This window comes from Ruditapes philippinarum, unplaced genomic scaffold, assembly GCF_026571515.1.
Source record: "Ruditapes philippinarum isolate M1 unplaced genomic scaffold, ASM2657151v2 ctg1309_1_1_1_1, whole genome shotgun sequence".
NCBI classification, from domain to species: domain Eukaryota; kingdom Metazoa; phylum Mollusca; class Bivalvia; order Venerida; family Veneridae; genus Ruditapes; species Ruditapes philippinarum.
The window spans coordinates 20,071-30,285 of NW_026855469.1; positions in this window are offsets into that span (position 1 = coordinate 20,071).

Here is a 10,215-nt window from a genome sequence, read left to right on the forward strand (position 1 = left end):
TAAAACTATATTTGTACAAAGTTTACGTAAAAGCATAAAGCAGTTGTGCAAACCAGATTTTATTATTAAAATTGACGTGGAGGTAAACGTAAGAGCCTAGCACACGTGCTCCTTCAATAATGTACACAGACGATTGGTGATTTCCATATTTGGCTGGCAGGTGTTCCCACGGTACCAGGATTCACTAGGATATCTAGGTCAAAGTGCAGACGTCTAGCGGGGAGCTGCGAATCTAGGTCAAGACCCTTAAATACTGCACGAAAACATTCTTTTTGCAATTCGGGTAAAAATTATCATAAATCTAGTGAATTCATAAAGGGTGACATTAAGTTATTTCTATTTTGTTTACTTATTAAATAATTCATAACAAAGTTGAGTTTTTTGTCTGTTTTGGTTTGCGTTTGGTAATTTCACTATTTAATATATAAGTAACTGCTACTTATACATATCAATATGTTATGATAGGGTCTTTAAAAAAGAAAGAATCTTAATCTGGTTTTTGTCAATAATTAAATACTTTATTTTATTTTGCAATAATTAAATTATTTTTAATTTTATAATACAACAACAAGAATGTTACATAAAATAAATTTCAATTTAACAAATAACTAGAAATGTGTCCATAGGACACGGATGCCCCCACACACCACTGTTCTGTCAATCTTATGACTCTAGGTCAAATATTTTTTGGACTACATGTGCCACAAGTTGAAAACTAAAAATCAACAAAGGGCCATAATTCTGTTAAATTTGGTCGCAGCAAAAATTCCATCCTTAACTACCCTCTACACACTAAGGTTATTCATCCCTGGAAGTTTAAGCAAAATCTGCCATCCGGTTTAAGAGGAGTTGAGTTCACAAAATTTCTATATGTTATATAGTGAAAAAATCAACAAAGGGCCATAATTCTATTAAATTTGGTCACAGCAAAAATTCCTTCCTTTACTACCATCTACACATTAAGGTTGTTCTTCCCTGTAAGTTTAAGCAAAATCTGCCATCCGGTTTTAGAGGAGTTGTGTTCACAAAATTTTTACATAGTATATAGTGAAAAAATCAACAAAGGGCCATAGTTCTGTTAAATTTGGTTGCAGCGAATATTTCTTCCTTTACTACCTTCTACACATTAAGGTTGTTCATCCCTGTAAGTTTAAGCAAAATCTGCCATCCGGTTTAAGAGGAGTTGTGTTCACAAAATTTTTACATAGTATATAGTGAAAAAATCAACAAAGGGCCATAGTTCTGTTAAATTTGGTTGCAGCGAAAATTCCTTCCTTTACTACCTTCTACACATTAAGGTTGTTCATCCCTGTAAGTTTAAGCAAAATCTGCCATCCGGTTTAAGAGGAGTTGCGTTCACAAAATTTCGGGACCTACGGACAGACAGACGTACGGACGGACGGACTGACGGACGGACAAGTGCAACGCTATATGCTCCCACTTTGTGGGGGCATAAAAATAATAAAGCTAATGTTTCATAAACTTTTATTTTTGAAATATACAGTAGACCCTGCATTTTAGACCATAATTAGTCCATTATAATAATTTTTGGACAGGTTTTGTCTTTTCCAATAGTTTGACAGTGGAAGTAAAAAAAAATATGTGAAATGGGTCAAATTGTTCACGCCAAATCAAATAGGCTAAGACATAGGATTATTTGGACAAGCCAAATTACAGTGTTATTAAAGAAAGAACATAGATGCTGTGTTTGGAACCAAAACGTGTAAATCTTTGCTACCAGTATCTGCAGTTTGATCAATTAATATCTCAGTATATACAGTTGGTAGTCCACTTATTATATTTTGAAATATATTAAAATCCCTAAAACAATATCCCTTTTTCAATACCCAAATTCACAACAGTTGTTTCTTACATTATTTTGTTGAAGTGACAAGCTTTTTCAATAAATACAACATCATAAATCACATGTTTGCCCTGTTTCTACAAAAATTAAAATTTCATCCATTTCTTAGGTTTATATGCCATTTTAACAATTTTATCTAAATCATATTTTGCCATGTGCCAAAGAGTAGCCTTTTCCTTCAAACAAGAGCAATTAATGATAATAACATGTGTCGCCTGTCTGATAATGCCCAACTAGGCAGTTGTAATAAGGGGTCATTGGACAGTCAAATTGTTCCCTGTATGTCCTGGCTACTTTACAGTGATTTTTTTTCTGTATTTTACAGCCGAACAAAAGCTGTTTCCCCAAGCCCAAAATAGGTATATTTTCCCCTAAAAAATGCTGGTATTTCCCCCAAAAATGCCCTGTGCACATTCTTCACCAGAACCATGACTTAACAGCAGCTGACTAAATATCAGCTAGAAGACAGAAAGCTGTCCCTTTAGAAAGCCTCTGCTATGTACCATGTATGTTAAATTGAATTGAAAATTTTATGAAATGTGCAGGTAAATTCCTTTCTCAGCTGTTGGAATTTGATTTTCCCCTTTTCTGATGTATCACGCCATATTTTTCCCCTTCAAAAAGCCACAGGCTGATTTGAAAATTGAAAAACAAGGGCCATCAGTGATGACATGTTTCGCCTCATGATAGCCATACCTCAGAAAAAAAATCATTCAACCGAAAAACCTGTGTAATTATATGCACCAGAATTCGAGCTATTGATCAATCGTGTAAAGTTTCATTGAAATTGCAATAATGGTATAACAGGGGTAGTCCGGACAAATTTCAAAATTAAAATCATGAAAGGACAAAAACTGCCAAAAACAATGAACTGTAAAAATGTTGATGGGATGCACAACTAGTATTGTATTTATCATTCCCCTAAAGTTTTAATTAAATTGCATGGGTAGTGCAGACAAGCCTCTGTGTAGCTGGCAACACAAAACAGACCTTTTTTTATTCAAGGGCAATAACTCAGCTAAAAATCATTCACATGAACAACTTGTGTATCATACACAAGTACTTGACCTACCAATCAATCCTGTAAAGTTTCATTGAAATTGCATCAGAGGTTTAAGGAGGAGTAGTCCGGACAAACTTTATTTACACCCATTCAATTCAAGGGCCATAACTGGGCAAAAATCCCTTCAAGTAGAAAACCTGTGTAATATGCAAAAGTACTTGACCTACCAATCAATCCTGAAAAGATTCACTGAAATTGCATTAGTGGTATAAATGGAGTAGTCTAGACAAACTTTATAAAATAAAAATAATTAAAGGGCCATACCTCCGACAAAATCATGGGTGCAAGTTAAAAATACCAGAAAACCTGAAAACACTGAATTTAATATTATTTTCTACAGAAAAAGACAGCTTTCATAAGGAGAAAAACCCGAACTTCTGACAAATGTCTGAAAACTTGTATTGATGCAAAATTCACTGAACCATAAAAAGCCAATGATATGCACAACTAGACTTGGTACTGATTATTCACATACAGCTCAGATAAAATTGCACCAGTAGTTTTTGAGAAGTTAAGTTCGGACAAGCTTTTGTGTATCATTCTGGCAACACACAAAAAATACCTTTTTTATTCAAGGGCATATTTTTTACTCGGCCAAAAATCGTTCAACCAGAAACCCATGCAATTTGCGCAAGAACTTGAGATACAGATTAATCTTGTAAAGTTTCAATGAAATTGCATTTGTGATACAATTGTATAAGAGGAGATGTCCAGATAAACTTTAAAAAATAAAATCATTAAAGGGCCATAAATCTGACATAAATAATTGAACTGGAAAATAATAATGGACAATATGCTTAACTAGACTTGGTGTAAAAGTTTGGATGAAATTGCTCCAGTAATTTTTTAGGGCTAGTCCGAACAAGTTTTCAGACAGACATTCTATCAAGACAGTACTTATGTGACTACTCTATTGTTCTCTTTATAATATTCTTTTTAGCCAAATGAAGAAAAACAGTCACATAAAAGCCTTATGGAATGAATGACATCAAAGAATCAAAGAGAGAGTACAGGTACCTATAATCCTATACTTGTTCCTGCAGGCATATAAGTATCCAAATGTAAGCTTGGACGGACTGATGGATGGACAGATGATGTAAAAGTTTCCGCTGTAGCAGGACAAAAAGAGGTTTAACTCTTAAGAAATTTTTTTTCCGGTAACTATATTACTTATAAGGAATAAAGTTTTCAATGAACTCTGTTAATGTAAAATTCCTATTAAACGCCCCTAGGGGCTATACATTTTCCAAAAGGGGGGCTATTATTGCAACACGTTTTTTCCTAAATCCAAAAATCATTGAAAATACATTTAGTAAAATTCCTAATAAACGCCCTTCCCCTAATAAAGCCCCCCCCCCCCCAAGGCTTTTTGATAAGGAAAACAATCTACTCATCAGTGCTGAACTCATAATTTAAAAGCATTCATTTTATTCAAATCATTCAAAATCCATTTTATTTATAGTAAACACAAATATGTATATGAACTTTAAAACCTTAACACTTTTTAATGTTATTACCAACACTTGCTAACACTAAACATATTTACAGTGATTTCTGGATTTAGGAAAAATTTGTGTTGTAATAATAGCCCCCTTTTGGAAAATGTTTAGCCCCCCGGGGGCGTTTAATAGGAATTTTACAGTAACCTAAAAGAGTTAAAAAAACTCTTTCAGGACTTGATAACTCTAAAAGTAGGATGATCATTTATGATCCAAGTTTTTTACTTCATTTTTTTGCATTTATTTATGATTCTCTACAAACAAAGTGTGTGAAAATTCTCTGCACTTCAGTTTAAATTTTCCTTCTTTGCCTTTGTAAAAACAAAATACAGTACTCGTAAGAAATGCGAATATAATATGAGCCGCATCACGACCAAACCAACATAGTGCGTTTGTGACCAGCATGGATCCATGCTGTTCGCTATCAGTTTCTCTTACTTAATAGACGTAATAGAGTTGGTAAGCGAACAGCATGGATCCTGATCAGACTGCGCGGATGCGCAGGCTGGTCTGGATCCATGCTGGTGGCAAACCCATTATGTTGGTTTTGTCATGACGCGGCTCAAATGTAATATAATATTAAGCTATTTCAGGCAAAGTGATGAGAAAGGTCTGGTTATGTCAACATGGTTTAAATTGAAAACTTTAAATGTTAAGTATCAAGGTTGAATGATTCTTTGTTGACATCAAAAGTTAAAATTCTATTTATTATAAAAACCCCTTCTTTTTCTTTGTTGTGTTTGCTAGTATGTGTGCTATTGTATCAGTCACATTTAGTGTAATGTTTGCCAAGTTATTGTTATTACGTAATCATAATTCTTATCGCAAATATTTACATGATAAAAAATAATGTAAAATTTTGGATAGAAATCTTGCTTCTTTTTTGAAAAGCACTATTTATGATTTATTATTATCAGAATAAAAAGTGAATCTTTTAAAAAGTTTTCCAAAATTTTTCCATTGGAAACAATGCTATGTATTCCAAATTTAAACATGGGCTGTAGTTCACCATTATAACTAATACCATTAAAACAGCATGCCTCCAGATTCATGCTAATTTTCATGAAAATTTTGAAAATGTTTTTAAAAGTAAAATATTGTGAAGTGAACAAGGAAAGTAATTTTCACATTGCAAATGACACTTACAATCCATGTAAGTTAACAAAAAAGAGGTCAAAATATACATAAATACCTCTTACTGCGTTAGTAATGCAGTAGAATTATAGTGATTGATACTGCAAAATAAGTCATTAATCACATAATCATAACATGTAAATAATTAATTACATATTGAATCTTAAGTTTTTACTTTTCTTAAGATCTTAATACATTTTTCTAAAGATTGAATTTCTTGAAATATTTTGGCTCATCTGGAGGCGTGCAGTTTTAAGGTTTAAATCTGATAGTATATTCATTTATAATCATTTTCTTTCCTTAATTTTAAAGACAAAATAACATACAACAATATAACCAGCTTTTATTTTCTGTTGAAAAAAATAATTAGTGTTTCAAACTTAGTATTGCAGTAATTTTATTTCGGAAAAGGGTCCCTCCATCTGTTATAACACTAAATATTTATATCATATCAATATTAAACCGTCTTCAAAACAGCATCCCGAGGGCTATTTATTATGAATGTGCCAGTCATGTTCGTTTCTAAAAATAGAAGGTCCGGAAACGAATTGACCGCTTTACTAATTTAAATATAGAGAGCAGACCTGTAGATTAGTGGTATCTTCGAGGGGTTTCTTTATTGTCTAAGTACTTTATCGCCGGCAAATTTTTTTTTTCACCTAAATTCTTTTGACTTGACAAATTATTGATCTAAAAATAACATATTTAACTTAAGATAAGCTTAAGGCTGCTTTAACAATCAGCTGTTCAAACCCTATAAATTAATCTGCTATAACTGATCAGCCTTTGCCACTAGTATAGAGCCTGACCAGTCTGCACATACATGCAGTCTAACAAGGCTCTAAACTGTTCAGTGTTGATAGCAAAATGTTTGTATTTTGTTATTGAAATCCCTTTGCATGCAAGTTGTTATCTCCAGAGGGGAATGGGTTGAAACTTCAAACACTTATTTGAGGAGGTCACTGTCCAAGACTCAAAACTCTAACATGGATTTTGGCAGAATCATGGCCCTTTTTGAACTTAAAATTTAATTCTTCATTATCCAAATTCTACATTATCCACTCCAGGCTCTTGTTTTACTATCAAGCACAGAGAATAATGGAGCATGCTGTCCTCCCAACACCTCTTGTTTTCTCACATTATGTTTCAAATCTAGAATTACTTTGTTAGTAAATTTATTTTCTTTTACAATCTCCTACACAGTGATCTCCCGTAATAAGTACCAAATTCAAAGCACGAGAAATTTGTTACACTCAAATATAGCAGGTTAAGAGACCATTTAAATATCTTAAATATTACATAATAATTTATAGTGGGTGATGAAATTCACTGAATTCAAATACATTAATATGTATACATAGATGGAATTTATTACATGCTTTTCTGCTGGAAGTTAGCGAAATTATTCTTACAAATATATTCATGTAATTAGTTTGTAACTCAGCCATTTAGCACATTTTGTAAACAGGTGCTGGATAGTAATTTTGTTCTTGTTGATCAAAGGGAGATTATTATGCCCCCATTTCGAAGAAAAGGGGGTATATTGCTTTGCACTTGTCGGTCCGTCGGTCCGTTGGTCCGTCGGTCCGTAGACCAAATGGTTTCCGAGTGATAACTAAAGAACCCTTAGGCCTAAGAACTTCAAACTTGGTATGGTGATTGGTCATGACCAGTAGATGACCCCTATTGATTTTGGGGTCAAGGGGTCAAAGGTCAAGGTCACATTGACCTTGTAAGCAAAAACGGTTTCCGATCAATAACTAAAGAACCTTAAGGCCTAGGAACTTCAAACTTGGTATGGTGATTGGTCATGACCAGTAGATGACCCCTATTGATTTTGGGGTCAAAGGGTCAAAGGTCAAGGTCACATTGACCTTGTAAGCAAAAACGGTTTCCGATCAATAACTGAAGAACCTTAAGGCCTAGGAACTTCAAACTTGGTATGGTGATTGGTCATGATCAGTAGATGATCCCTATTGATTTTGGGGTCAAGGGGTCAAAGGTCAAGGTCACATTGACCTTGTAAGCAATAACAGTTTCCGATCAATAACTAAAGAACTTTAAGGCCTAGGAACTTCAAACTTGGTATGGTGATTGGTCATGATCAGTAGATGACCCCAATTGATTTTTGGGTCAAGGGGTCAAAGGTCAAGGTCACATTGACCTTGTAAGCAATAACGGTTTCTGATCAATAACTAAAGAACTTTAAGGCCTAGGAACTTCAAACTTGGCATGGTGATTGGTCATGATCAGTAGATGACCCCTATTGATTTTGGGGTCAAGGGGTCAAAGGTCAAGGTCACATTGACCTCTTGGGTAAAAACGGTTTCTGATCATTAACAAAAGAACCCTTAGGCCTAGGAACTTCAAACTTTGTATGGTGATTGGTCATAACCAGCAGATGACCCCTATCGATTTTGGGGTTAAGGGGTCAAAGGTCAAGGTCACATTGACCTTGTAGGTAAAAACTATTTCCGATCAATAACGAAAGAACCCTTAGGCCTAGGAACTTCAAACTCGATATGGTGATTTGTCATGACCAGCAAATGACCCCTATTGATTTTGGGGTTAAGGGGTCAAAGGTCAAGGTCACATTGACTTTGTACATGTAGGTATAAACGGTTTCCGATCAATAACGAAAGAACCCTTAGGCCTAGGGACTTCAAATTTGATATGGTGATTGGTCATGATCAGTAGATGACCCCTATTGATTTTGGGGTCAAGGGGTCAAAGGTCAAGGTCACATTTACCTCTTAGGTAAAAACGGTTTCCGATCAATAACTAAAGAACCCTTAGGCCTAGGAACTTCAAACTTGGTATGGTGATTGGTCATGACCAGTAGATGACCCCTATTGATATTGGGGTTAAGGGGTCAAAGGGCAAGGTCACATTGACCTTGTAGGTAAAAATGCTTTCAAATCAATAACTTAAGAACCCTTTGGCCTAAGAACTTCAAACATGGTATGGTGATTGGTCATGACCAGCAAATGACCTATTTATTTGGGGTCAAGGGGTCAAAGGTCAAGGTCACATTGACCTTGTATGTTAAAACGGTTTCCGATCAATTAACTAAAAACGCTTAGGCCTAGGAACTTCAAACTTTGTATGATGATTGGTCGTGACCAGCAGATGACCCCTATTGAGTTTTGGGTCAAGGGGTCAAAGGTTAAGGTCATGACCAGTAGATACTTGATAACCCTTATTAATTGTTTGATCACTGGGTCAGAAGTCATGCATAATAACCTTTTCACATGACTAATTGGCTGCTGATAGGGGGCATACATGTTTTACAAACATATCTTGTTTTATGATAATTTGACCATTAAGACCATTATTGACAAGACAAATGTGCTTAACGCCTGTGGTTTGTACTATAAATATGCAAATTGCATCAGAAGAAAAACCGAAACTTGTATCTAGTGGACAAGCTGATGATGTCCTGACTGAAGCCAAGGGAAGCGGCCCTTCAAAGCTGGCAGAGACAATATGTCATATGTGTGTGCTCCAAAATTAACCGTTTAAGGGCAAGACTGATAGTTGGGTTGGTAGTCAACAGCACAAGCTGCATTAAGTAGTAAGTAATTTTAACAGATGGAAGGACCCTCATCAAACTACTGTACAATAGTTGCAAAACATTAATTATTAGGAAACACTTATAGTGGTATCATTGTGCCGCATGATGGCAAGTACTGCTTCAAATTTCAATGTGACATGTTTCAACAGTTTGAGGGCCTTACTCAACAGTGAAGGTGCTTCTAGTTTTAGTGCATTTACTGGCAGATGAACCCTATTTAAACATAGACTTCATACATTTATAATGATATTATTGGATAGAGTTGTTTTCACAATGTGCAGTTTTATGCATGTTATTCTAACAAATTATATAAGACTTGTCAATGAGACATCGAGATTATTTTGGACAGGCGATGTCTTTTTCCAACGGTTTGACGGTATGAAAAATTAATTGGGCTATATGCATGTAACCTAATAGATTTCAACTATAACTAACTATAAGAAATCTTTAATAAATCTGACCTACTGACATGCATGACTAGAAGGTTGCAACTTATACTCAATCAACTTCATCACTGTTAACAACTTCATTGCAAGAGAATGAACAAAAAATAACAACAATGTTATGTTACAAGTATGCTTGAAAAAAAAAACCTCAACCAAGAGTTACCGATTTACTTCCATAACTTTTGACCCACCTAGGACTTTCAAGTTCTTTAAAATATTAAAAAGTAAATGTCATGTGTATAAACTCGCACAAGATACTTACCCTAGTAATTTCTAGTAATGCTTTATCTGAATAACAGCAAAACGAAAATTCTATGAAACTTTCTGGACTTGTTAACTCTGATTTTCACCCAAGATTAGTGGTTTATTAAAATACTTGTTCTCACAGTTGCCCAAGATGGCCGTAAACAACTGGTTCATTGGGCATATCCTGGGTAAGGGCACCCAAATGTTCTCGTGCTGAATTACAATTTATTTTTAGAAATTCATTTTAATTTTTCTTTATTAAAATGCGGAAGGGAAAAGATTGAATATGTAAGCTAAAGTACTAATGTTTTTATCAGTTGACAGGTCTGAATATATTGCTTATTTATTCATTTTCAGAGATGTTAACCTTCGCAACTGTCAGCTGTCAT